Source organism: Larimichthys crocea, chromosome XII, assembly GCF_000972845.2.
Source record: "Larimichthys crocea isolate SSNF chromosome XII, L_crocea_2.0, whole genome shotgun sequence".
In the NCBI taxonomy this organism is placed as follows: Eukaryota; Metazoa; Chordata; class Actinopteri; family Sciaenidae; genus Larimichthys; species Larimichthys crocea.
In genome coordinates this window covers 13299053-13318056 of record NC_040022.1, presented here as the reverse complement: position 1 = coordinate 13318056, position 19004 = coordinate 13299053, and positions in this window count along the sequence as shown.

Here is a 19004-nt window from a genome sequence, read left to right as displayed (position 1 = left end):
TTTCCTCACTCGAACCGAGGGTCTTAGAACAGAGGGTCACTCCCTGTACAGATTGTAAAGCCCTCTGAGGCAAAATGGTGTTGTGGACTTTGGGCTATACAACTGATTGATTGATTAATTGATTAGTGAGCGGGGGCAGAGCTCGTGCAGGACCGTAGCAAGAGGGCCGGGGAGCTTTCTTGTCCGGCATGTTCTCATGGATCTGTCATTATTGCTACCATATTTCCATTACGGTTTATAGTATAGCCCTAGGCTAGACTCTGTCTCTTTCAGGGTTATGCCTATTAGGCACAGTATTGGTTGAAGATGCTGTCATCTCTTTTAACCCCGACTCCATCATATATAGCATTACTGTCATCACTGCTACCATACCTCTGTATCTCCATATATATACCTCCATTCTCTATCAAGGCACCACTGCTACTGTAACCATTCTATCATTTATTGTATGTATTGTCATTTCATCATTCTTGGAATTGTGCAATATCATAATAAAATAATAAATAATAATAATAATAATAATAATAATCCTGAGGTTTCTTCCACATTTTTTCCTTGTGAAAAGGTTTTTTTTGTGGGCAAGTTTTTCCTCACTCGAACCGAGGGTCTTAGAACAGAGGGTGTCACTCCCTGTACAGATTGTAAAGCCCTCTGAGCAAAATGTGTTTTGTGACTTGGGGGAGCCTAACCCTAACCCTAACCCATTTTCCCCAACTACGCCCCCTAGCGTCCCAGAGGCCTGGGCTTCAGATATATGATAGACACCGGTGACAGCTCTCAGATGACGCCCCCCGTGCCTCTCCCGGCCCTTCCCTCGCCGAGATACGGCCCCAGAGGATGTGGGGTTTCTGACAATTTGTCACCCCCTAGCTTGGCGGGGGAGCTACCAGGAGAATCCGTTCCAATAGACTTGTGCTCACCTCGGCCAGACCTTTCCGTAGACACCTGGATTGTGTCTCTCGGACCAAGGGGGAGCCTAACCCTAACCCTAACCCTAACCTTACCCTTAACCCTAACCCTAACCCTAACCCATTTTTCCCAACTACGCCCCCTAGAGTCCCAGAGGCCTGGGCTTCAGATATATGATAGACACCGGTGACAGCTCTCAGACGACGCCCCCCGCGTCTCTCCCGGCCCTTCCCTCGCCGAGATACGGCCCCAGAGGATGTGGGGTTTCTGACAATTTGTCGCCCCCTAACATTACCGCCAAATATCAAGGGTCATCTCTGCAAAGTAAGGAGAGATTGGGAACGGCTCGCAAATAAAATGTTTGAACCCCTCAGAAATGGTTTCTGAACCATTGATTCTATCAGTCTGTTCAGTGATTTCACTACTCTCCCTGCACGTGTTCTAACATGACCATCAGCTGCAGTGTGTGCATGCAGGTCAGTGTGAACCATGGCGTCAGCATGTGGTGAGTGTGAAGTATCTGAGTGTGGTACAGGGGAGATGGATGGGCAAGCAATGGCACCAGCATAACTGTGCACTGGACTAGACTGGACAAGCTCTTCTGAATCAGCCGACTCAGATTTAGGTGGGACTTCAGATGACAAAACTCGAAGTCATCTTGGGTCAATTACTCAGACACTGAGACTGCATCATCACCACAGTAACAGTCTTCCTGACTCCTCACTGGTGAAAGACTGATCATTTGAATGGGCATCCTGACTCTCATCCATCCCAGAGAGTGGCAAGAAGTTGACCTACAACAAAAGATTCCTGTGCACAACTCTTGTCCCTCTGCATCCTGTATTTTGTAGACATGGATATTGGGATTTACACTCCATCCTCCCATTTGTCAGCCAACTTCTTATTCCCTTGTTCTCCCTTATTTGCTACAAAAACAAGATCTCCCACAGACAGGTAGGTATAAAAAAAATAAAAAAAAAATCCATTTTATTTGTATAGCCCAAAGTCACAAAGTACATTTGCCTCAGAGGGCTTTACAATCTGTACAGGGAGTGACACCCTCTGTCTTTAGACCCTCGGTTCGAGTGAGGAAAAACTTGCCCACAAAAAACCTTTAACAGGGAAAAAAGGTGGAAGAAACCTCAGGAAGAGCCACAGAGGAGGGATCCCTCTCCCAGGATGGACAGACGTGCAATGGATGTCACGTGTACAGGACAAATCAACACAAACATATTGTACAATTACAATGACTGACAAAATGACAATGAATCACAATGAATGATAAAATGACAATGAATTACAATGAATGATAAAATGATTACAGTAGCAGATATGATAGCAATAATGACAGTAATAAATGTGTAGTGGATGTTCTGCAGGATCACAGCAGCAGTCATGATCCACGAGAACCCGCTGGACGACAGAGCACAGAAACTCCAGGGAAGTTTGGTTAGTGATATGCATTAACGAGACATGTATGTCCACAGATGGTAAGAGGGAGAGAAGGGGAGAGGGAGAGAGGGAAAGGGGGGGGGTAAGGGAGATGTGAATGCATCTTCAACCAATACCGTGCCTGGCTAGGCATAACCCTGGGGGGAGGGGGAGTCCCCCAGCAGTCTAATCCTATGGCAGCATAACTAAGGGATGGCCTGAGCCAGCCCTAACTTTAAGCTTTATCAAAGAGGAAAGTCTTAAGTCTACTATTAAAAGTGTTGACCGCAAAAACAACTCCAATATTCTTTACAGTGGAGCTGGAGGCCAGGGTGATCCCATCTAAAGTAACCAAGTCTCTAGAAAGAGAGTGTTTGGGTCCAATTACAAGAACTTCAGTTTTGTCCGAATTTCACATCAAAAAATTGTAGGTCATCCAACTTTTTATATTCTTAAGGCATATTTAGAGTTTAGTTAACTGATTGGTTTCATCAGGCTTGATCGATAAATATAATTGGGTGTTGTCAGCATAACAATGAAAATTGATAGAATGATTCCTAATAATGTTCCCAAAAGGAAGCATATATAAACTAAATAGAAGTGGTCCAAGTACAGAACCCTGTGGGACTCCATGACAAACTTTGGTGTGCATGGAGGATTCATCATTGAGGTGAACAACTGAGATCGATCTAAGAAATACGACTTAACCCAGCTTAGGGCGGTTCCTTTGATGCCAATTTGATGTTCCAGTCAAGTACAGAGATGAGTCCTTTGTCTGATGCCATTAGGAGGTCATTTGTAACTTTGACTAACGCGGTCTCTGTGCTAAGATGCACTCTAAATCCTGACTGAAAATCCTCAAATAGACTTGTTATAGAGAAAGTCACACAGCTGATTGGCTACAGCTTTCTCAAGTATCTTAGACAGAAAGGGAAGGTTTGATATCAGTCTGTAGTTGGCTAAGACCTCTGGGTCTAGAGTGGGCTTTTTAAGAAGAGGTTTAATTACAGCTACCTTAAAGGACTGTGGAACATATCCTGATAATAAAGACAGATTAATCGTATCCAATAAAGAATGACCAACTAGAGGTAAAACAGGTTGACGGCTTAGCTGCAGAAATTATTAAAGTTATTTGATGAAGGTCGATGGGAGTAAAACAGTCTAAATACATATCAGGTTTTACAGCTGTTTCCAAACTTGCTGTATCACAATGCAGATCAATGCCTGTTGAGGGCAAGAGGTGATGGAGTTTGTCCCTAATAGTTATAATTTTATCATTAAAGAAGCTCATGAAGTCATTGCTACTTAGACCTAAGGGAATAGATGGTTCTGTAGAGCTGCGATTCTCTGTTAGCCTGGCTACAGTGCTAAAGAGAAATCTGGGGTTGTTCTTATTCTCCTCTATTAATGAAGAGTAGTAGGCTGCTCTGGCATTATGGAGAGCCTTCCTGTATGTTTTGAGATTATCTTGCCAGACTAGATGAGATTCTTCCAGTTTAGTGGCACGCCATTTGCGTTCAGATTTACGTGTTTCTTGCTTTAATTTATGAGTCTGCTGGTTATGCCATGGTGCTAGCCTTCTTTGTTTAATTGTCTTCTTTTTCAAAGGTGCAATAGAGTCTACAGTTGTCCGTAATAAGCCTGTAGTACTATCAACAAGATGATATATTTGTGAGTGGCTAAAGGAAGCAGACAAGTCCTCTGTTACAGTTAGACATGGCATTGAATTCAATGCTGAAGGAATCACTTCCTTAAATTTGGCTACAGCACTATCAGATAAACATCTACTGTAGGAGTTTCTGGACAAAGGCTTATAGTCCAGTAATATAAACTCAAAGGTTATTAAAAAATGGTCAGACAGAAGAGGATTCTGTGGAAAGACTATTAGATTATCAATTTCAATGCCATATGAAAGAACAAGATCAAGAGTGTGGTTCAGACAATGAGTTGGTTTATTTACACTTTGACAAAAGCCAATTGAGTCTAAAAGAGAGATAAACGCAGTACTAAGACTATCATTGTGGTTGTCCACATGAATGTTAAAATCACCTACAATAATTACTTTATCTGTTCTAAGGATCAAGCCTGATGCAAATTCTGCAAATTAAGTTAAAAATTCAGAATAAGTACCAGGAGCTCGATATACTGTAACAAATAAAATTGGCTGCAATGTTTTCCAGGTTGGGTGAGTGAGGCTAAGAACAAGACTTTTAAATGAATTATGATTTAGTTTAGGTTTAGGATTTATTAATACACTTGAGTCAAATATGGCTCCAACTCTACCACCTCGACCAGTATTTCGAGGAATATGAGTATTATAATGACTTGGAGGAGTGGATTCATTCAAGCTAACATATTCATCCTCCTGCAGCCAGGTTTCAGTGAGGCAAAACAAATCAATATCATAATCAGATATTAATTCATTGACTAAGACAGCTTTAGATGACAAAGACCTGATATTAAGGAGTCCACATTTAATTCTCTTATTTTGGACTGTTGGAGATGTTGATTTAATTTTTATTAAGTTTTTATGATGAACTCCTCTTCTGTTTGTTTCATCTTTAAATAATGTAGGTGGACGAGGGACAGACACAGTCTCTATACTAAAGGACTGGGTGGGCAACTGCTCTAATGGAGGCGCAGAGAAGCGTGTAAGGCTGCAGCTCTGCTTCCTGGTCTCAACTCTGGGTTGTCGACATGGTTTTAGTCAACTAATAAACTTGGCCATATTTCTAGATATGAGAGTTGCTCCATCCAAAGTGGGATGGATGCCGTCTCTCCTAATCAGACCAGGTTTTCTCTAGAAAGGTGTCCAATTGTCTATGAAGCCCACATCGTTTGCTGGACACCACCTCAACAGCCAGCGGAGAAATGACGACATGCGGCTAAACATGTCATCACTGGTCACATTGGGGAGGGGACCAGAGAAAACTACAGAGTCCGACATCGCTTTGGCATATTCACACACTGGTGAAACGTTAATTTTAGTGACCTCCGATTGGCGTAACCCGGTGTCATTACCGCCGACGTGAATAACAATCTTACTGTATTTACGTTTATCTTTAGCCAGCAGTTTCAAAAAAGATTCGATGTCGCCCGCTCTGGCCCCCGGGATGCATTTAACTATGGCCCCCGCTGTCGCTAACTTCACGTTTCGGACTATGGAGCTGCCAATGACCAGAGTTGGCCTCTCAGCAGGTGTGACGCTGAGTGGGGAAAATCTGTTTGAAACGTGGAGTGGTTGGTGGTGTACCGTGGGCTTCAGTTTGGGGCTATGCCTTCTTTCGAACAGTCACCCAGCCTCCCGGCTGCTCGGGAACTATCGGGGGACGGCTAACTGAAGCTACCCGTGGCTGTACCGCACCGGCTACAGGGGACTGGCTAATTATCTGAGCTACTGACTGTTCGGTGGTGCGGTACCGTGCCTCTAACTCACTGACCCTCGCCTCCAGAGCTACAAATAAACTACATTTATTACAAGTACCGTTATCATTAAAAAGGAGGACGAGGAGTAACTGAACATGTGGCACACAGGGCAGGAGAGAGCAGGAGAGGAGAGAGGAGGAGAGCAGAGAGACGCCATTGCTATAGCTAGGCTAGTAAGTGTGGCTAACAGAAACTGGTAAAACTATCAGATAGTGGTTACTAGAGTTAAGAGACCTGTTCGTGCACAGACAGAACAAGTCAAAGGATAGTGCAGAGATAAGTAGATAATCGTTGATGTGAGAAATATCTAGGTGAACAGAGCAGTGAGCACCGTGGCAGTAACACCGATAACCGGAAGTGACACAATACGTCACCGTAAAGCACGTCGTCGTCGTTGTCACAGTACTTTGAACACAAGAAAGTGTTAATTTTAATTTAAAAAATTTTTTAATCATCACAAAGGCAACAAGCCTTGTGTTATGGGAGTTACGGGAACGGAAGGTCTGAAACTATAGGGGGAGGATCTGATGATGCACCTGATGGCTGAGGGCGGAGCACAAGTCTGGCCCGTGCATATCAAGGCTGGCTGTCGCCAGCCTTTCTCTACACCACTTACACGTGACTCACACAGGAGGCGTTACAGCAGCGGACGGCAGTGCCGCGGTTTAGCTGCGTCCTTTGCCCGGCGTCAACTCACACCGGATGCGTGTCAGCCGCGGAACGGCAGCGGAGCGAGCCAGCCGTATTCACGTGAGATCACAAGATCACGCGAGAATCTTGGACATACAGTGTATAAAGAAAACAACAACAACAAACAGCTGACTTTGCTTGTGGAGAAGATTATAAAAAGCATCTGTTGTGTCATAAATGATTGTGTGTTGTTCCACTTCAACAATTAGTCTCATCGTCCATGTTGAGACCCTTTGATCGATCTTTGATCACCTGGTGCCACCGTGAAGTTGTAAAAAGCTACATGAAGGCGGAGGCGCACCATGGCGCGGAGAGCCGCTTCTGGGACGCTTCTGAGACGCGCCCTGTGTGAGTGCTCTCATTGACTAGACTGGCGGCTATTTGCTATGGTGACCGCGGCGCTGCCGTTCCGCTGCCGTTCTGTCTCCGGTGTGAGTTGGCCTTTACACCTAACCCCCTAACCCTAACCCCTAACCCTAACCTTAAGCATAGCATATTAGCATTGACATGCTAGCATTAGCATGCATTTAATTCTTAATGGCTAATGTTAATTGGCATGTTAGCATTACCATGCTAGCATTAGCATGTATTTAATTCTTAGTTGCTAATGCTAATTAGCATGTTAACATTAGCATGTTAGCAATTAGGGGGCAAAGAGCTGGAGTCTGCAGGCTGAGAATATAGGTAAATACTCAGAAAAATCTCAAATTGCAATATCTCTCAAGGAGCCAGGGAGAGCCACCACGATGCGGTGAGGCCTCCTGCATGCTGCTGCCAGATTGCAGCAGCATGCAGGAGGCCAGCCTCTAAATACTGCTCGAGAAGACGATGATGATCTGATTCAGGTGTGTGCAGTCAGCTCCACAGCAAACCACACCCATCTCTGCAAAGAGAGCCCAACCCCCAGCCTAAACACACCACAAGCATGTATTTAATTCTTAGTGGCTAATGCGCTGACGCACTAACAATTAGCATTAGCATGTTACCATTACCATGGTAGCATTAGCATGTATTTAATTCTTAATGGCTAATGCTAATTTGCATGTTAGCATTACCATGCTAGCATTAACATGTATTTAATTTTTAGTGGCTAATGTTAATTAGCATGTTAGCATTACCATGCTAGCATTAGCATTTATTTAATTCTTAGTGGCTAATGCTAATTAGCATGGTAACATTAGCATGGTAGCATTAGCATGTATTTAATTCTTAGTGGCTAATGCTAATTGATAGCACTGACACTGACTGTACATTGATTGATTGTCCTGCACACGTGACATCCATTGCACGTCTGTCCGTCCTGGGAGAGGGATCCCTCCTCTGTGGCTCTTCCTGAGGTTTCTTCCACATTTTTCCCTGTTAAAAGGGTTTTTGTGGGCAAGTTTTTTCCTTACTCGAATGGAGGGTCTAAGGACAGAGGGTGTCACTCCCTGTACAGATTGTAAAGCCCTCTGAGGCAAATGTACTTTGTGACTTTGGGCTATACAAATAAAATTGATTTGATTTGATTTGATCCCTCGAAGAGGAAGGATCTCTGGCCAAACCGTATTTCCAATCATTGAACCGACTTAACTTTGAGCATGCTGAACCCTTCCTGAACGTCTACATAGTTGTTTTGTGTCGATAAATGAAGAAATGTGCCATCTACAGCAATTCAGAGAAACGTTACTTCTGCTTTCCTCCAGAAAATTTCCCGCCTTTTTAACATGGCAGTCTATGAGGCTGTGGATGGGTGTTGCTGACGCATCTTAGTGTCTCCCACCAAAACCATATATCTGACAGCTTTAGCAGGCAAATGTGAGTGAGACGACAAATTTTCCTACGTTTCTAGCTATAATCATTTCTGTAGCTTGACATTTGCGGCCACAATCACAATTTACAAATGTATTTTTCGACGCCTTTTTCTCTCCCTTTCCACTCTAGTGATGACATCACTCACTCTAGCTCTCGAACATTCTCGCAATACACACCCATTCATTTTTTGGCGTGGTCTTTGGCGGTTTTTGGCAAAACCGTTTGCCAAAAGTCATAGCAATCAATTCCCGGCCGAGCCGCATGTTTTAAAACCCATTTTGTGTATGTGTGACAAAAACTCTGGGAGGAGAAGCGAGGTGCGGTGGATAACATATAGTGTGCGCTTTCAGGCACACTCAATGAAAATCCACTGAAAATTTGATTGAAACCCTGCCACTACAGAAAATGTTAAGATACAGTTGGCCACACAAAGGCCCAGTCTTACATAATACATGTTATTCCTCTGAGTCAGACCAAGGTTTCAGAATAAGGGTACCCCGGGATGGCATTTAGCTCAGTTGGTAGAGCAGCCGCAGTCCTTGCTGCGGAAGCCCGGGGTTCAAATCCGACCTGTGGCTCTTTCCCACATGTCATTTCCCATCTCTCTCTCCATGCATTCCTGTCACTCTTCGGCTGTCTCTGTCAAATAAAGCTTGAAAATCAAAAAAATAATCTATAAAATACAGAACACAAGTTCATTTGTGTAATTAGCTGAAAATGAGAATACAGTGGTCCCTCGTTTATCGCGGGGGATACGTTCTAAAAATAACCCGCAATAAACGAAATCCGCGAAGTAAGTTTTACAATTATTATACATGTTTTAAGGCTGTAAAACCCCTAACCACACACTTTTATACATCTTTTTACACGCATTTTATACAGTACTCCATTAATTAATCAGGACGCAGAACACATGTGCGGTTCTCCCTTAGTCAATTTAGGACGCAGAACACAATGCACGTTCATACTGTACAGTACGCTGTAAAAAAAGCATGCAAAATTACACAAAAAAAATCTGCGAAACAGCGAGTCCGCGAAAAGTGAACCGCGTTATAGCGAGGGACAACTGTAATTGTTTATGTGTTGCCTCAGAATGAGCCTACAGAGTGAGAGTCCCCTTCCATGAAGAACTACCATGTTTCTACAGAACAGACAAACCCAACATTATCTTAATAGGGCCTTTTGTATTTCTAAGGCAGGTCAAGGGTGATTTAGTTGGTTGTAATCTCCAACTTTACCACTAGATGGCTCAATATCCGACATACTGCACCTTTAAAACAATGTGTTCGTTCTTGTGTACATGAATTTGACATACATAAACATTTTCGACAAATAATACTCACTCTGTAAACAAACCAAAGACAGTCAGAAACAGGCCTGGGGATAAGACCCATTGCAAATAGAGTTAAGCAATATGGCTGACCTGATCAGACCCATATATAGATTGAAAGTCAAGACTGACAGCAGCATAATGCTTCACAAATAAATAGGCTGGTGTGCTGAAAATCTTTCCTAGCATATTTGTTTGCAATATATGAATCATTTTGTCATTACCTATACTCTGTAGTGTACTGTAATTTTACTATGTTCACATGAAATCTATGTCTGTGAGTCCTTAAGAAGGATCCCTCTTCTTTTGACCTTCCCAAAGTTTCCTTAGAGTTTTTCCTTATTTGAATTAAGTGTCTAAAAAGGGTGTTATGTGCTGTACAGACTATGAGGTCTCTTGAGGAAAAATCTGTGATATCAAAGTAAAATTGACTTCTTGTCGTATGGTCATGGGTTTTGAGTAGTGAAATGAGTTTGTACAAGCACACAAAATGAGTTTATATTAAAGGTGTCTCTTGATAACAAGGTGGTGCACATTAATGCCTCCCATTCCATGTATATTCAACTGGGAGGAGACCCTCGGGTAGACCTAGAATCTGCTGAGGGATTACATATCATAAGTGGCCTGGGAATGTTGGGTGATTCTTGAGTAGGATCTGCCTCGCAAATATTACCCTTAACTTTACCTTACTTGGTGCTCAGAACTGTATTCAAACAAACTTCTGCGTCATTATTCTTTCGAATGCACTCAGTCAGTCAATGCTGCAGAGGTGCCAAAACAGAGCAAAATGTCTGAACCAAGTTTACTGCTGGTCCACAATATGACCAAATCGTGCAAAGCGCTCTGTAGACAGTCAGATGTGTGCAAGCATTTATTCATGGTAGATTACCTTGTGACATGAATGCCATACGTTTCCAGAGAAATGCCTGTCTTACAGTATTAACTCACTGTGCAGTGTTTTGGCATCTGATAAACTTTCACACATTGATCTGTTGTTCAAACTGGACATCCTGTCTGAATGTTTTGTGGTGTTGAATCATCCAACACCACAAAGCAACCAATGCCAGACCATCACCACACAACCAAGCCGCAGCAGGCCAGCCAACATCACATCGGCTTTACATTTAGCTAGCTAGCCTCTACCTTGCATCACTCTTGGCTACGCGAAGACAGAGCCCTGACAGTCTGTATGAATTAGCTGATGTTATCTGCCCAAGACCATGTTTTACTTTAAAACCTGTGCATCCATTAGCAATAAAATGTGATTAATACATAAAAATAATATGCGCCTCACAATTTTACATATGGCACCTTTAAATGTTTAGTTTTTCTATTTTAATATCTCCTTGGGGAAACTGAAAAGTTGGACCTTCGGGCTTTGTCTCGGCCCATTTTTCCCTCTCACGTCCTGCTTTGTCATTTTTCAGAAACCATTTCCTCTCCAACCATGCTTTCACAATGATGTGCAGTTATCAATCTGTCTGTCTCTCACAGTGAGCCCCATATAATGTATGAAGCACTTATCAATATGTCCGAGCAAGGGTCTGAATAACATGAGAATGAATGCTTTCGGTTAAATAGTTGTTATAACCTTCTCCCTTCAGTGGGCTCGGAACGAAGTAATGACCAGAAATATTTTCAGAAACAAAGCCAGGCATAAATGAATTAATCAGCAGTGAGCTTCATGGCCTCATAAAGACACTTTAAAAAGGCCTTCTTATCTCATCTTTCCCACTGTTTAAATTCCCCCAACTCCCCTACCCAAAGTGAATTACAAGCCCTTCCATGGTGAGCATAATTTTGAAGAGTGTACATTTGAACCATTTGAGGCAGGAAAAACTTCATCAGTCAGTGTCTAAAACCTGCAAAAGCTTGTGAGAACGTGTTATCATTGTCTCGGTCTCTGACTTAAATCACTTGTAGTCCTTGAAAATGAACCATGATGCATTTCAGTTTTGTTATCAATCATTTAGTGAGTGTGGGTGTCATCAGATCTCATCTTGAAAGGACTCAAAGTGATGTTGATTGATGTAACGATGAAGACTGCAGAGTTAGAGCTTTGAATTAGAAAGTTCTTCTGTTTTTTGGCACAGCAGCCCTGCAGCCTCGAGTTAGAACAACCAGCTCCTGTGGACCAGACTTTATTTAAGTTTTAACTCACTTTTAAAAAGCCCTACAGCTAGCACCTGGAGGACAAGAGCTTGGGGCACCCCAATAGATTGGCTAATGTCAGAAGAATGGGGAAACTCAATCAAGGTCAAGCACGGAATTCTCATAAAAACTTTAACCAACAATAATCAATCTGTATATTTATATAGCCAAATATCAGACATCACAAATTTGACTCCGGGGGCTTCACAATCTGTACAGCATGCCACATTCTGTCTTTATATATTGTAAACATATACAAAGAATGGGTCTGGGAGGAAGTTAAGCCACTTCCAGGTGCTGTGAGACAGACTGAACCTCCTCTCCACAATAAACACTCGAGGCAAAGCTTAAGCACACCGTTCACACAGAAAGGAGCAAGGAAATAAACACACAGAGAGGAGAGGCTGAATCTACTGGAGAACAAAGATCCAGATCCAAAACACCTGGAATGAGGCACCGACAGCTAGGGGACAGAGAGAGGTCCCAAAACGGCCGATGGTCCAGCACAGAGAAGCCTGGATGAAAAGAGAGGACACAGAGGAGAAACTAGGGAGTGAGAGAGGCACATAGCTTGGACACTTATGTGCTTCTGGGACAATAAACAGACGGTTAGAGTGATGCAGCAGATTTTTTAAATTCACAGCTCCACTATCAAAGCTGGGGTTTTTTTTTAATCATAAGCAAAGACTTATTCAAAGTGTAAATAAAGTGCTCAAAAGTCTGTGACAGACAATCCCTGAGCCAAAGGCAGTAAGGGGGACAGATGACCTGGGCCCATATATCTGCCAATCCCAGATGAGCCCTCCTTAGGGCCTGGGAGTGGTTCAGATTTAGTCAGGCTCTTGACGGGTCAGTCAGTATCGAGTTAGACAATAAAATGTGAGTGCTGAGTGCCTTGGTAGCTGAATGGTTTCAGCACGTGCCACATGTCTGCAACTCTGCAGACTTTCCATGTCATACCCCTCTCATGTCTGCGTCTTTACCTGTCAAAATATCTTTTAAAGAATATTTGTGTTGGAAAGAATGTCATGGTGATAATACTGATGTTGATAAAAAGTAATGTTGTTGACCCAGCTGGTGTAACCCAGAAGACCTGAATAAGAGCGTCCTGATGGCCTGACCCTGTTTTGCTGTCCAGGAGTCCAGGCCAGATGCTTCACAAGCAGCTACCTGTGCAGCCTTGCTATGTCTCCATTACCTACACACATCCCTATTTATCTCCTCTCTTACCCCACTCACATTATATATTGTCTTTTCTTTTGTCATTTATCTATCAGTCCATCTAGTCCAGAGTTGCACACTTGTTTTGAAAAAGATTTGAAAAGTGCAAAGAATAGTGGTGGTTAACTTTGTCAAGTTCAGCTTTCAGGAGAACTGCAAATACAGCTAACAATAACTAACTCACAGTGAGAGCAGATAGTACAGTCAGGCCAAAACTTCTTCAATACTGCCACCAAGTGGTACAGCTCTGTGGTATCACATACAGTATCCATACATAAACACACATACACTATATACTGTATATACATACATTTCAGGGTCTTAGGACTGACATTAAATTGCTGTGTATCAGTGTTGGATGTCTTATCTAATATGTATAAATCAGATCTACAAATTAAAAGTATATCAACTTAAAGCTCCACTAAAGAATACTATGAACAGTGCAATGGATCAAATGACCATGTAAATGTTATGTGCAGTTTTAGTAATTAACCCACAGAGAATTATCACAAACTCTGCACTTCCCCTCAGCTGTATGGAGCATTTTAGCTTTTTTTATGAAAGAATGATCCTATCTTTATTCAAGAGCATAGATTTTCACTTTGAGAGTATGATTTCTCCTTCACGTGTTCAGATTTATTCTCCTCGTGCTCACATTTTCTGCTGCTTTCTTTCAAAATATGTGTTTGAACTCAAAAATCACATGCTTGTGCTCAATATGACATGCAGCACGAGTGCGGCGGCCGGAATGCGAACCGGTGTCCCATGGTTCAAAATACAATAGATAGTAACATGATTAACCATTCAACTGTCATAACATTGCTATGCTGCTAAGAGTATTTATAGTATATAAAATATATCCTGCTAATAGAAAGAAAAAATCTAAACGATGATACTATGATCGATGAACTATGATAACTCTTTTTAGGATTACTTAAGATTAATTATACATAAATAAACTGGCGTCTTAAATAGGTGACGATTCAAACAGCTGGTTAATATGGTAACTTGGTGTATTTTAAGAGAGAAGCACTTTTACAAACAGACCATATACCCGCCCCTACGCGGGTATATGGTCTGTTTGTAAAAAAGGGTACCCAAGATTGGGCCACACTTTAGCTGTCTCCCTATTGGCTGGTGAAACACACTATTTTAAGCGCAGGGAGGGACATCCTTCAGTCGAGCACATTAGATTTGAGAGTACAGACTTTAGATCTGAGCGTGTAGACTTTAGATCTGGGCACACAGGACATATTTGAGTGAGAGCGAAATGTTTGTGTCCAAGAAGAAGAAATGTAAGCACAAGCATGTGATTTTGAAAGAAAGCAGCAGAATGTGAGCGAGCACAAAATGTGAGCACGAGGAGAAGGATGTGATTGTATTTGAGCCCTGTACATTGTAAATGGACTGTACTTATATATCTCTCTTCCGACCACTCAAAGCTCTTTTACACTACATATCTCATTCACCCATATTCCACTGATGCAAGGTGCCAACTGCTCATCAGTTTGAGGAGCTAACCATTCACACACATTCACACACTGATGGCACAGCCTTCAGGAGTAATTTTAGGTTCAGTATCTTGCCCAAGGACACTTCGACATGCAGACTGGAGGAGCCGGATCGAACCACTGATTATCTAATTAATGGACAACCCGCACTACCTCCTGCTTCTGTGCTTGCCTGAGATGGTAGCAGGCCACTGTGATGATGACGTAAATGTAAATTGATGTAAATTCCATTAGTAGAAAATGCAGTCTAAATTTGATTATCAGTAACTCAAAATCAGAGAGTGGGAATGGGATCGCATGGTCATATTCCCACCACAAGCACCAATTCCCCCTTTTTCTCTTGAGTCCTGTCCAGTTTCCAGTTCAGTAAAACAAATGACATTACAGATCCTGATCTCTCTTTGGAAACCGATGCAGCAGGCAGTTCAGTTTATTATCCAAAGCCTGCATGGTGGTAGGCAGAATGCGTGGCAGAGAAGATCTGTGTGGCCAGGTATGGAGCCAGTGCTTAACTCCTTCACAATTACCTTGGTGTTTCCACTGGTGTCCAGATGGATGCAGAGATGGACCTGCATCAGGTCGAGGTTTCATCCCCTCCATCTTTTCCTCCACACTTCCTCCAAAACCTTGACCGGCCTGGTTTAACTGTAAACTCTACACCCTTACCCTGGGGATAGGAGGCTGCAGATACCTACAAAGCTTATACACCAGATCCAGAGTTAGCTGCAGGAGTTGTTGTTTTTTTTTCAGATGAGAAATGGTTAAAACTCAAAAGAGAAACTGGGCTGAGTCCCTGGTGAGAACAGTTTTCACTTGACAAATGCTTTTAGAGCTCAAACCTGAAGGATCGCAGATCAGCAGTAGGTTGTGTAGAGTCACCCCAAGAGTGCTGCCTGTCTCAGCAGCACTCTGTGTTGTCTTGACAACAGTGATGGAGGAGTCGAACAGATGGAATTTTGGGGTGCTCGTCTCGTCGCGATCAAGTGAGATACATTAAAAATGCAAGTTATATGCCCTGGATGACAAGGTTAGGTGCAGGTATAAATGTAATCTTACATCATTTACAGTACAGCACTAATGTAGGATCAATTCAAGGACTGTTAAGTACATAAACATACAGCCCTGTCCACACTCTTATGACTTGTTCTTTTTCATAGTTTGGAACCTTTAATCTTAATCTTAATGCTCCAGCATACAGTGATGTTTGAGACACGCCCTGACCTCAGCCTCCATCCTCTAACAGCCAGATCTTACTGCAAAACATCAGCGCTGCACCTCACTGATGCTCTTGTGTCCGATTTCATCAGTAAATGGTGTCATAGTCAACTATCATAACTATCACATATCACATATGTTGCATATGTTGTAGTCACATATTTAACTATCTTATAACATAGATAATATTTTAAAGCATACGGTCTGGACCTGCTCTGTATGAAAGTGTCATGAGATAACTTTTTTATGATTTGCCCTCATATAAATAATATTGATTACTCTAGTACTTTATTGCAAAGATACTACCAGACTTTCTTGCTTACCATAATACATAACATATTATTATTAATTATTACATATAACATATTATTATACATTATTATTAATTCATGTTTCATTTTTTAGACCCTGATATACTCCTTGTGCACCTTTACCTCTGTTATTTGTCACCAGCTCTCCTGTTATTTCAGAAGCAGCTGTTCCCTCCATGTCCAACAGTCAAACTGTGTTTTCACCTTTTCTCATGGCCTGACCTCCAGACCTGCCTGCACACCTGCTCTCAGTATTCACTTCTGTTAGCTCTGGTTTGCCGTTCACTTCTTTCACATACCAGTAGTTGTGTGATCCATAGTTAATATAAATATCTGATTACATGTGCTGCAAAAACAAACTCAGTGTTTTGTTATAAGCACACAAGATGGTTTCCAATTTACACTGAGCAAGGTGGAACACACATACATACAATATAAACAATAAATAATAAGAAGAAAAGAAAAAAGTACTATATGAGCCAGGTGCACTTGCTGTGCAATCAATAGACATAAACATGTATGTGTCACATCCAGTCCCTGCTCCTCCTACTCCAGTCTCCCAGTTTCCCGCTTTATGTTTGTCATGCCCTAATCACCGGTGTATTTAAACCCTTTGTTTCCCCTTCCCCAGTACCAGATTGTTAGCGTACCATGCGTCCTACTTTCCAGCGTTTCCCTAGTGTGCTTTTCGGTTATGACCTTTGCCTGTTTTTGGACCCTGCCTTTGCCTCACCCATTTGGATTGTTTGCCTGCCTTACCTGACTGATCTCCCGTGTACCGAACCATGGATTGTAATTAAAGACTGGTTACCTCTTGTATCTGCCTCCCGAGTCCTGCAGTTGAGTCCTGTGTCCGTGCCTTGTAACAGTATGTATAAAACATGGACGTAGTAACAAGTTTCTGAAGAGCCGTTGTGAAGCTCAGTGTGATGGCTCTGGTCAACTCCATCTTTGTAGTCCTGCCTCCACCTGCACCAGCTAACCTAAAAATTGGCAAAGAGGTGGAGTGTGGGTGGAGGTAAGTAAGTCTGAATGAAGGGTCCACACTCTTAATTCTGCATAAGTTTAAGCCTTAATATAATTTGAACAGGTGAGTTGTATAAAAATTCACCCTCAGTACAATTTTCAATTCAATTTTATTTATAATTTCCCTGGAGTTTCTGTGCTCTCTCATCCAGCAGGTTCTGGATCATAGCTGCTGCGGTCCTGCATGACGTCCACTACATATATTATTATTGTCATTATTGATACCATATCTCCATTACAGTTTATAGTTAGTTAATGTTTTGCTGCAGACCGTCTACCAATAAGCTTGGGTCTGCTCAAGGTTTCTGCCTGTTAAAAGGAAGTTTTTCCTCGCCACGTCACCAAGTGCTTGCTCATGGTGGAACTGTTGGTCTCTGTAAATAATATTATGAAAAGTGTCATGAGATAACCTTTGTTATGATATGGCACTATATAAATAAAAATGAACTGAATTGAATTGAATTATTTCTGCTGTGAAGTTAGACATTTTAACATGGGGACCTATGGACTTATGGACTGACTGGTGAGTCACCATTGGAGGAACTGCAGTTTAAACTTGGTGTAAACATATTGCCATGAGCAGTACTGTGGAAATGAACCTATGACTTATGAAGTATTATAGGAAGGATCTAGAAAACAGCCTCTTCTAGGTATTTGCCCGGTATATCATATCAAGCTGTGAGGTTGCCAAGACAAACATTGAGTCACAAAGCTCTCCTGCAGGTGAAGGAGTGTGTGTGTGTGTGTGTGTGTGTGTGTGTGTGTGTGTGTGTGTGTGTGTGTGTGTGTGTGTGTGTGTGTGTGTGTGTGTGAGAGAGAGAGAGAGAGAGAGAGAGAGAGAGAGAGAGAGAGAGAGAGAGAAAGAGCAGTGCATAATATGATACACCTTATATCTAACTATTTAAACCTGATATCCTGGTATGGCACATTGTTCAATGAAGAACAGCAGCTTTGCTCAGCATGAATTTATTTTGGTTACAGCACTGAAGGACAAAAACCCTCCCAGAAAATCAAACATTGAATTACATTTGCTCTTCAAACGATCACATCCTGGGAATTTCACTCTGTTGTGTCTGTATGTTTCGTGTGTGCTACAATGACCTGATGCATCCAATGTGTGTTACACTTACTATCACATTCAGTGAGTTATTGCTATTTCTGCTCTCTGTCTTTCAGAGTTCAGTTTTAGCCATGTATATATTTTTTTCTATTTCTTTTTTTTCTGTTTTCTTAACATATATGATGTATTGTCACGTGCAAACGCACCAAACATTCATCTAGCAGACGTGTCTTCCTCTGCATCACCGGTTCTTTCATCACTTATCCTTTGTGAGGGGCTGGAGCCAATCTTAGCTCTATGTGGACAAGAGGCAGGGTACAGTTTCCTGATCTATCACACAGGACATATAGACAAACAAACATTCACATGACGTAGAATTACCATTTGTGATTTGCTGTGTTGCTGAAATTTCTGGAAAGCAATTCACCGACACAAAATAAGGATCTTGAGTCAATCAATTGGTCCTTAAAGGTTTTTTTTCATTTTATTCTTGCAAGAGGAACAGTTCTACAAATGCACAAGACAGTCTGCAGAAAATGTTCAGGGTGGGGCAGTCCCACGCTGATTCTTATACACTTCTAAGGAGTATTCGTCATTATTATGATTTACTTATTTAACTGTAGCAGGTGGCTACAATGGAATGTGTTCATCACTATCAAACCTCACTAACAAGCTCTGCTGGACCGTGAGAACCAAGGTCAAGTTTATACATCAAACTACTTCTACAAAGAACTTGCATAAATGAGGGAAAGATTTCTAAGTGCAAGGTACTGAAAACTAAACAAGACTATAAGGCACACAGTGTTATACTTAAAAAAACTTTTTGAATATTACTGAGATCAAACATGGCTATATATGGTTTTAAAAGAACACACAATCATGTAATATAAATTCTCCATTACAGCTGCCCCCAGTTTCAAAGTTTAATA